This window comes from Manis javanica, chromosome 5, assembly GCF_040802235.1.
Source record: "Manis javanica isolate MJ-LG chromosome 5, MJ_LKY, whole genome shotgun sequence".
In the NCBI taxonomy this organism is placed as follows: domain Eukaryota; kingdom Metazoa; phylum Chordata; class Mammalia; order Pholidota; family Manidae; genus Manis; species Manis javanica.
In genome coordinates this window covers 7,519,098-7,528,632 of record NC_133160.1, presented here as the reverse complement: position 1 = coordinate 7,528,632, position 9,535 = coordinate 7,519,098, and positions in this window count along the sequence as shown.

The window sequence follows — 9,535 nt, the reverse complement described above, 5'->3', positions numbered from 1 at the left end:
AATCCATACAGGATCGAATACTGTTATATTTACTGTCATTATAATTAATAAAATAATCATATATATGAATATACCACAATCTCTGATAAAGTACTTACTACATGCAGGTAGCATCCCAAGCTCTTTATACAGGAACTCCTTAAATGCTTCCCTGTTTCACAAAAGGAGAGACTGAAAAACCAAAATGTCTTTTAAAAGTCCCACAGCTGGTTAAGAACCCCTTGGGATTTGAAGGCCGGCCATGTGGATTTTAGAGTGTGTCTTGTAACCGTATAACGGTCCTCTGCATGGTGTCTAAGATGGTCAGCAAACAGGTGGACAAGGTCAGGTCAGGAGCTGACAAGTCACAAAGGAGGGTAAGCTGGGTGATGGGGAGCAGGGAGACCCTCCGGTGGGGAGCAGCCACTCTCAGGACGGGTTGGCCAGGCAGAGACTGGGTCGGCAATCTGGGAAAAGCCCCGTAGGTTGAGAAGGCAAACAGCAAGCGCAACAGCCTGAGGCGGGAAGGAGTGTGGCGCATTACAGGGACAGGGAAAGGGCCTGAGGCACTGGGACACACTGCACTGTGGGGCGTGGAGGGTGCAAATGTAGGGGGATAGGTCTTTGGCGTTTTTTTTTTTTTTTGAGAGGGCATCTCTCATATTTATTGATCAAATGGTTGTTAACAACAATAAAATTCTGTATAGGGGACTCAATGCACAGTCATTAATCAACCCCAAGCCTATATCTCAACAGTCTCCAATCTTCTGAAGCATAACGAACAGGTTCTTACATGGTGAACAAGTTCTTACATAGTGAATAAGTTCTTACATGGTGAACAGTGCAAGGGCAGTCATCACAGAAACTTTCAGTTTTGATCATGCATCATGAACTATAAACAATCAAGTCAGACATGATTATTCGTTTGATTTTTATACTTGATTTATATGTGAATCCCACATTTCTCCCTTATTATTATTATTATTATTTTTAATAAAATGCTGAAGTGGTAGGTAGATGCAAGATAAAGGTAGAAAACATAGTTTAGTGCTGTAAGAGGGCAAATGTAGATGATCAGGTCTGTGCCTATAGACTAAGTATTAATCCAAGCTAGACAAGGGCAACACAACATCCACGGATGCAGAAGATTTCTCTCAAAACAGGGGGTGAGGTTCTAAGCCTCCCCTCTGTTGATCCCCAATTTCTCACCTGATGGCTCCCCTGTGACTGTGCCTGTCTTAGGTTGTTCCTCCCTTGAGGAATCTTACCCGTCTCTGGCTAACCAGTTATCTTCCGGGCCATACAGGGAAATGTAAAGTTGGCAAGTGAGAGAGAAGCAATATTCTTTGAAAAGGTTAGCTTTTTACTTCTTTGCAGATTTATGCCCTGTGGCTTCTATGCCCAGAATTTGTCTTGAGGTATCTTTACCACTTGGAAGAATTATGATACTCGGTAATTTTCAATATGAGGCACTAATTCTACTAAAGGGTTGTAATTAGGAAGGAAGAAGAAAAGCTATAGAAGTAGCAGACGGAAGAAAACATGGGAAGATTGAGTATTTCTTTGACATATCTTCTTATAGAGTAACATAAGCATGTATAGGTTTTAAACTACTAATTAAATTGCACACATGTATTAACATAATAGGAATACAGCTACATAACAAAAGCAGACCTACAATTACCAGCCATATCCAGTGAAACCAAGAAAACCAGTTAGGTACCCTAGGCATTTGTGAAAAATTATCAATGATATGATGGATGTTATCTAACCGAATTTGAATAGTTTGAGAAAAATCAGACAAATTAAAACAACACATTCCTGGGAACTGTTCATATCCCATGTGTTCTTTTAACAGTAGATAGTCTGTAGTCGCAAGATTTTGGAGCACTGCCACTTGCACTTCTCCTAATTCTTGGTTGAGTTCCGACAGTATAGATCCAGTCAAATTTGTTGTGTTACTGTATGCACAGGCCAGCTTAGATATCTCCTTCTTCATTCCAATGGCAAGTCCAGGAACCGGTGGGATGGATGCAGCTACAACTGCAGCAGTGCCAGGATCTTTGTTGAAGTTTTTTGATGATCATCTTCTGGAATGACTCTTCCAGAGAATGTTGATGTTGGAAGTTCTTCATATCGTATCTTAATTCATTTTCTGGGTAGCCAAATTAGGCTTTGATCCTCTGTATAAACTCAAACAAACCCTTTGCCCACACTTTGATATGACCTTTATACCATTGTGAAGAACCGATTGGAGATCACCACACAAGAACTGCTTTTTTTTTTTTAAGAGAAAGGAATATTATCAGAAAAATGTACTTCCATAGCTGTGGTCTTGTGGCTTTTGATTCAAATACCATTAAAAAAAGAAAATTGCTCCATGAAGTTTCTTACTCAGGGTTTTGCAGGAACTTGTGGGGTTGGCATTTGTCACAGAGCTCAGGATATGCAGAAAACCTATTTCATATCATCCCTGTGGCTGAAAGTTGTGCATTTTTGAACCTTTAAGCCTTTTTAAATCTTTCCTTCTTTACTGAGTCTCTGAACATAATTGAATTTCTCTGAGACTATTGGTGGTCTGACCTGGGTTACAACCCTGGACCCAGTGGCCCATGTTTAGCTCCAATGAACTTGTAACAACTTGAGTGGCACTTAAACTAACCTCAAGACTTCCCTGAACTGGTGTTTCCCCCCTTGTGGTTTAAAAATAAATTCTGAATATTATTAGGTCATTTTCCTACAATTCACATGACTTTAAAAAATGGGGCACAGAGGCCAAAAATAGGGAAAAAAGGTGGGCTTTAGGCAATCGGTTTCAGTGAATCGAGATTTGACTGTCTTTTGTGCAGCTTCTACAGTGGGGACTCTTTCTGGACTTACGGCTTTGGCAGGTCAATAAAAGGCTTGAGTTAAGGAACAATAAATAGCCTGGCCAATGATCAAATATATTGCAACAAAAATTTATGCACTGGCACCTCTCAAAATTGATGCAGTTGGTCAACAATCTGAGTAGAACAGTCAGAACACATGCACGGTCCTGATAGTTAAAGCACATTCGACTCATTTGCCCCTGTAAGGAGCAAGGGAAGCCCATTTTGATTGCTCTTCAGAGGGTAATGCTTGGGGATTTTCACCAAACATTCAAGAGGAAATGAAGAGCTCAGGCAGCCTGAATTAGAATCTCCAAATTCCTGATTCCTTGAGTGTGACCTTGGAAAAGTTACTTAACCTCTCTGAGTTTAATCCATATCTGCACAATGGACATAAAAAGGGCACCTACTTTGCAGGGTTCTCCTGAGGATAATTGAGACATCAATTCATAATTGATTAAAAGGATGAAAGAAGTTCGCCGAGAGCTAGGTGTGAGTAAGGACTCAGGAAACACTGCCATGTTTCTTTTCCCATCATACCCTTTCCAGCCTTTTGTGGCCCCAGCACTGCTGTCCCAGAGCACATCTCTGCATGACCTCAGGAGGGCATAGAGTGGGTACATCAAGGTCCACAGGGTAGCAGAGGGAGAAACTACCCCTGGCAGGTATGGCAGGACACCCTGCAGAGAACCTGCCCCTTACAAATGAGCGTTTTGCTCTATGGCATGGTTTCTTCTGGGACAGATTGTTCTCTGTTGTGGGGGACAGTCCTGTGCTCCGTAGGGTGTTTGGAAGCATCCGCCAGTAGTACCCACTCTTCTCCCTCCAACAGCTGGGACAAACAACAATATTTCTGGACATTGTTGAATGTCCCCTAGTGGACAAACTGCATGGTACATTTTAATTTATTGTTTAAAAAAATCTTCAACTAAATTACATACCCTCATTGCTGGGGAAAGAAAGAGACGAGGGGGAGGAAAAGGAAGGATGAAAGACACCATGCACACGGATGCACGGAGCAAAACCCAACCCCACAAGAACCAAACGCTCCTATCTATCCCTACTGAAGTTTTATAAAATATCCCTGAAAACTGGTTTTCCTAGGTGAGGATTTATAGATCAAAAAATCGGACGCAGATGTTGAGAACAGAGTCTCCTAGATAAGAAAACGATGGGTTGGGATCTCAGCCCCACCTCTCAGGTCCAAGCTGCTGCGCGTCCCCAGGCCTCAGTTCCCTCAGCAGTAAATGAGAACCATCCCAGTACCCAGCTCAGAACAGTGCCTGAAGCGTTTGCTTGCCACGGGCTCTTACTATTTGCAGAAATATGCATAGCATATGCCACGTGCCAAACACAGTCCATAAATGAACACATATACTGATCAAATAACCCCCAGAAATCACTGTGATTTTGTTTGCGTTTTGTAGGTAATGAACCTGAGGTTTAGAGAGTAACTTGTTGGGGGTCTCCCCGCTGGGAGGTGGAAAAGCAGGCGAACAGCAGAGCAGTTTGTACTCTCAACTGTGGGTTCGTCCTGCTTCCTCGGTACTGGTATTGCTCAGAATTCTAAAACCTTCCCAAACCAGAGGCGAAGAAAGTTCCATCTCTCTCCGTTGCGGGGATCTTCTTGCCTGGGAATAATCCAGGAATCTTAGGGCGCTTCCTCCATCGATAGGGACAGTTATTTCTGTTGTGTCCTGCTGAAAACAGGCCATTCAGGAAATCTACGAAAATATCCCCAAATTCAAAAAGGGGGCCTTTTTCCATCCCTGAGACCACTGCAATGCCTTTAATGACCTCATCCAGGAAGTGACATCCTATCACTTCTGTGTGTTCTGTCGCCACAGAGACCAAACCTGGGAAGACAGGAGGGAATTACACAAAGATGTGAGTTCCAACAGGCTGACGTCCGTCTCAGAGGCTGGCTACCACACCAACTCTGCTATGTAGAAAATTCTTAAAAGAAGACAGACTTTGACTGGAAGATCAGTTTTTATGAAAGAGTTAACCTCACATTGTGATGATTAGTTCACTTGGAAAGATGCCCCTTGGAAATACTACAAACCCCTTTCATATAAAAGGTAAGAAGCAGGATATATAAGGACAGCCTTTTTTTAAAAATTTAGATCTTGAAAAGTGAATTAGCTAGAAACCTGGACTTGGATGAACAGATAATCAAAGTGATCATATGTGGTTCTGGAATTTAATATATGTCTAAGAAAACAGACAATTAATAATTATTTGCATATCTAAATCCTTTAAAAGTATATGTTTGGCCAACCTTTTAGCTTCATTAGTATGGCCAGGATTAGAGATTAGATGTGTACTTTTTGAACATTACACTTATTTTTTCATACACTATTTTTAACCACAAGGCTTTATATGATTTGGCTGCTGCTTGGTGGTGAGATGTAATCACATCCACCACAGCCAAGCTACACTGGGTGATGTTCTGATTCTCAAATACTAGCCCTTTCCTACCTCAGGACCTTTGCACTTACTTTCCCTCTGCCTCTACCTGGAATTCCAGTGCTGCAGACTGCCCGTCGGCAGCCCGGCCTCCTTGAATTTCTATACATTTGTAATTTCTTCAGACAGGACTTCTTCCATTCCTATCCTTTTCATGATCTGGTTTTGTTCTTTGCAGCACTTACCACAACCTGATTTATCTTTATTTTTAAAAACACTCATCTGCCCCTCACAATACAAGCTCCTTGTCCAACATGTTCGATTGTCCATCCCCAGTACCCTAGCACAATATCTTCCACCTAGTAGGTGCTATATAAACCAAAGGGTTGCCCTTATTTGGGATGATGACACCAAAACATTTGCTCTCATGCACCGTGTGTGAGGCTGAAATGTCAGGGCACACCAGACACAGAAACAGTCATGGCAGCTCTTTAAACACACAAACATAGTAAACATGTACCTGGCTTATAGGGAATTCTGTCTGTGACGCGTGACAAGTTGGGGTTTACTGTTAAAGTCCACTTACCAAATATTTATGCTACAACGCCCTCTCCTTTGTTTCCTGTAAGTATAGCTTCATGCTCTGCCTGGATCTGAGGTCATAGAAACATGAGGAGGCTGTTAACATATCAATGGAAAGTATCTCTTTGGAATCCAGAATTGGGAATAATATTTGCATCTCAAGCTCAGAAGCTGCCCAGGCAAGCCTGTTTATTGATTGTCTTTATTTTCCTCCTTAAACCAGCGTCTGTTTCTGAATAAAAGATTAATAGAGGAGTCCTCCGTTTGTCTGGTGATTTATATGCCTTTCCATTCTGAAGAGCGCCGCACACATGTCCCCACCCCTGGGATGGTAGGATTCAGTTCCTCAAGAAAAATAGCTGCTGGGCACCCAAGCCTGCAGCTTAATTGAATTTGCCTTTGTCCACTTAATCTTCATGCTTACAAGAAGTGGAGTGGTGGGATTCATACAGAAGGACATACCTGAAAACGACAGACGATCGCTAGGAGAATGGGCTGAGGAAAGACACAAAATGCCCTGTGAAAAATGAACATGGAGTGTCATTTAGAACACCACACTGAGCTACTCTTTGCTTTAGGAACGAACAGATACAGCAGGATCGCCCCACTGTAAACACAGGGACCTGAAAAGTAAACCGTTGCACCAGCCTGAAGCAGGTCTATCATTTTTGTCTTGGCTGCAAACTTCTGTTTCCTTTTGGGGAAGAAAAAAAACCCTGAAAGGAAAGTGAGGATTTCTGTTTTGTGTAAAGTTTGGAAACCTCTTTCCAGAAGTGAATGGTTGTTAATAATAATAACATCAATAATAGCAATCATTCATCAAGCATTTTTTTTTTTTAGCCATTGTACTAAATGCTTTCTACTCTCTATTTCCTTCTATCTTGGCTCCAACACTGTAAGAGGGCCTATTAACAGTCCCCTGCAGACAGGGCTTGGAGAGGTGCAGGGAGCCGCCTGATTTTGTAAAGTGACAGATTTTGAAGTTGGGTGTATTTGACTCAAAATCCAAGCCTGCAATCCCATCAAGAGAAGTGCATCCATGTGGGGTTCCCTCTATGTCCATTTATTTCTTTGGCGGGAGGATGGGGGGATGTATGAGCTTTGCAGTTAGGCAGCCAGTTAGGACCAGAAGCCTTGAGTTGCGAAGCCTACGTCTGTCTCCTACCACCTGGACTTAACCACTAGGCAGTATCATCCCCCTTGGCCAAGTGAGATTCCCGGAGAGAGCTTTCTTCCAATGGGTTGTTGACCCTGGTCATTCTACTTATTCCCTTTCAATGTGAGTGACTTATGATGCTGCAGAGATGCAGGGAGAAAGGCTGGGTGAGTAAGTATCGGAATACGACAGTGTCTCTGCACAGAAAGTCCTCTCACCCCCGACAGGGAGGATTACATCCCAGGCACTGATAAGGGGAATGGCTAAAAGTGAATGCGCCTGCTTTCTGGTTTGGGGTAATGATCCCTTATTTCCTTGACTCTGTGACTCTCCACCTGCTCACTTACCTCTGCGATCATGACTTTACTGCCTCATACAAACAAGAAGTAAAGCCAAAGATACGGGTGGAGCACTAATTTTGGGCAGAGTCTGTCATAGGTGCCAGGCCTGAAGTAGTACACAAAACAAAGTTCTTACAAATAGTTAAAAACTGTTAAAAGGAGACACACACTGAGCAAATAATTCTACAAATCATAATTTAACTACCATTTTGATACTTGCTATGAAAAGAAATGAACATAGGATGCAACGAGGCTATTTGAGCTGTATCTGACTTTGGGCATCCCCCCTGTTCCCCTGTGATTCTCTGCTGCAATGTGATGGCTGAGCCTGTAGAAGCCACGCAGGGGCTTCAGCTCCTATATCATCACTTAGTGGCTGAGCGACCTTGAAAAAGTTACTGAACCTATCTGAGCCTTAGCTGTAGAATGAAAACTAATAGAAGTACTTGCTTGTAGAGTTACCCTTAGAATCCGATCAGATGATCTAGGTAGAGCGTTTAGCCTTAGACTAACGCTCAGCAGGTGCTCAGTTATGTCTAGTTTTTTTATTAGTCTCTGAAAGTGGTATCTACACTGCCAAATGGCACCGGACGGTTTGCTCAAGATGTGACAAGGAGTATGGTTTGGGGAGTAATTTATCAGGGTCAGAAGTCTGAGCACTGCTCAATAGCTGTGTGTCTTGAGCAATTCAGGTGACCTTTCTGGACTCCATTTTCTTCATCTACAATGGGAAAATCATAAATTCATTGAGAATCAGAGTTGATGCACATAAGACTGATTGCTAAAGGGCAGCAGCTGCTGTTACTATCTAATCATTATTTTTCTGACTCCGTTAAAAACATAGTTATCCCTAACTATGCTTTTTAATCCCATAGTTGAGTGGTGTTTATGCATCACCAGGAATTCTGAAAGTCTGTCTCTGTAGAGTGAAGTGTCTTTATCCCCTACATTTCTCCTGACAGCTCTCATTTGGTGAGTAAATTTATAAGAGGGGTGGAAGATAAGGGATTTTGTCCTTAAAACACTTCTTTAATCCCCACAGTTGCTGTGGAATTTGTGTCATTTTTGCTTGGGTGATCAGATTTTGTTTCATTAACAATATCTCTTATGTTTAAAAATCTTTAAACAGCCACTTGTAAGTGACTTGCTGTGGGCTACAGTTAATGCCTTGTTTGACTTGGGTCTTCAACTGTCTATGGGGCTGACGATCAACTGTTTATGCTGCTGTCAGACTCCTAAGTAGAGACTTACATTTTTTAGAATATCCTTTTCTTATTTGAAATGGTTCCTTAGTTTTCTGATCTCCAACAGTAGGATTTCAGTACATCGATGTCCCTTGTAACCCTTCCAAATTTTGGAATTCTGGCTGCATTTTTGGATTTCGTATTATCCCTGAGAGTCCCCTATAGTTTTCTTCACCCAGAACAAAGTAAAAATGGCCAGCTCACTCTGACCCTTCATCACCCTGAGGCGAGCGGGGAGAACTGGATATTGTATATTACATGCCTGAATTTGTTTTTAGCTACATCTTAGTTTTCAGATCGAGGGAGTAAAACTCCCCTGGCTTACTGGCGCTCCTGTTTACGGGCTGCTCCTAAGTGTGACTTGCTTGATCTGTGCCGTCCAATTGATTCTCTTCTCCACAGAGTTCTAGTGGGTTCTACCTCCAAAACATACCTCGGGTCATTTCACTAGTGCCTGCCCACCCCTGCTGCCTACCCTCTGCGGCAACCTCTTCTCACAGTGATGGCACATCTCATGGCTCTGCCCCTTCATTCTTGTCCTCCTTCCATCCATTGTTCATAGAGCGGCCAAAATGGCTTTTAAAAATGCACAGTGAATCGAGCTGGCTCCCTATTTAAAATCTTTCCATGGATTCCCACTGTGCTTCCAACAAAATTAAAATCTTCTCTCAGGGCTGTCTGGGCCCTGCTTCCCCTACACATGGGCTCCAACCACCTCTCTTTCCTCTGTTTGAGCCATGCCCCCTTCCTCCTCTTTCCTGGACAAGCTGAGCCTATCCTGGCCTCAGGGCCTTTGCACCAGCTCTTCTCCCACCTCTGGGGTTCTTCTCCCAGACGTGAGTTTCCCAAGCTCCTTCCTAACTGTTCGTGTCCTTCAAACATGTTGTGTCCTCAGAAAACCTCTGTGACACCCTCTAGTCTTGCTCTGACCCACACAGCAACCCAGGTGCCTGT